This window comes from Myotis lucifugus, unplaced genomic scaffold (genome assembly GCF_000147115.1).
Source record: "Myotis lucifugus unplaced genomic scaffold, Myoluc2.0 scaffold_51, whole genome shotgun sequence".
NCBI classification, from domain to species: Eukaryota; Metazoa; Chordata; class Mammalia; order Chiroptera; family Vespertilionidae; genus Myotis; species Myotis lucifugus.
In genome coordinates, this window is record NW_005871099.1 from 5108644 (window position 1) to 5109562 (window position 919).

Below are 919 nucleotides of genomic sequence, written 5' to 3' on the forward strand. Positions count from 1 at the left end.
GATTAATCCCCGTCCCGCCAAGGGCTGGCTGCGTCCCTCAGCCGCCGGGGCGCCCCGCCTGGAGCTGCGTGCGACACGGCCCCCGCCTCCTCCTCCTCCTCCCCTGCCCGCCCGCCGGCCCTCCTCCCGCCGCTGCCGCCGCCTGCACCACGCAACCTCCGCCCTCTCGCCTTCGCTCCGCCGCTCCCCGCCCTCCCGGCTCACCGGCTCCCCGACTCCTCGGCTCCCCGGCTCCGGCCATCCGTCGGGAGAGGCGCGTGGGGGAGGGTCGGGACGCACCGCCGGCGGCGTCCGGGGCGGGGGGGCCGGGAAACCGCCGCCGCCATCGCCCCACCGGCCCGAGCGCGGGGGTGGGGGGTCCGGAAACCGCCCGCCGCCGCCGCGGCCCCCGCCCGGGGTCCCCCGCCGCCCGCCCGGTTCCTACCTGAAGACCGGGCCCTCAGCCCCGCGCCGTCCCGGGCGGGCGCTCCGGATCCTTCTCCGGGTTTTACAGCCTCCCTCGCCTCCGGGCCGCCTCCAAAGACCCAGCTTCCCGCCACTTCGGACCCAACGAGGAGGGGTCGCCTTCTTCGGCGGGGGGCTCCCACCGCGGCAGAAAGTGCCCCGGAACAGTTGAGGAGAGGGCCTCGCAGCTCCTGCCCCGCCCGGCGCACACCCCTCCGTGCAACCGGAACCGACCTGGAACTCGGCTGCACCCGATCCGCGTGCCTCCGGGGTCGGGACCCTTCCCCAGCCGGGTGCTGGCGGCGGATGCGCAGAGCTGGGCAGGAGCTCGGGAAAGCGGCCGCCGGCCGCGGGGAGCGAGCCGTCCCCGCCCGAGGCTCCGCACACCTGCAGGCCCTGGTCATCAGCACCTGGCAGCCCGAGCCTGCCCGAACCGCGCTCTCTCCGGAAAATCGGTTCGGAAACAAAACTATAC

General features: G+C 76.2%; 1 protein-coding gene across 3 annotated transcripts in view; it reads right to left on the reverse strand.

Annotated features, from left to right (window-relative positions):
* CUL1 (cullin 1) overlaps nt 1-652 on the reverse strand; it is a 95269-nt gene extending 94617 nt beyond the window's left edge. Inside the window, exon 1 of one of the 3 annotated variants that reach the window (XR_002829257.1) lies at nt 425-652. The gene's annotated coding sequence lies outside the window, so the exon portion shown is untranslated. Of the gene's footprint in view, nt 1-204; nt 224-424 lie in introns of those variants that run through there. The other 2 variants (XM_006088710.3, XM_014455835.2) reach the window with 2 other exon arrangements.
* Between the last annotated feature and the right edge of the window lie 267 nt (nt 653-919).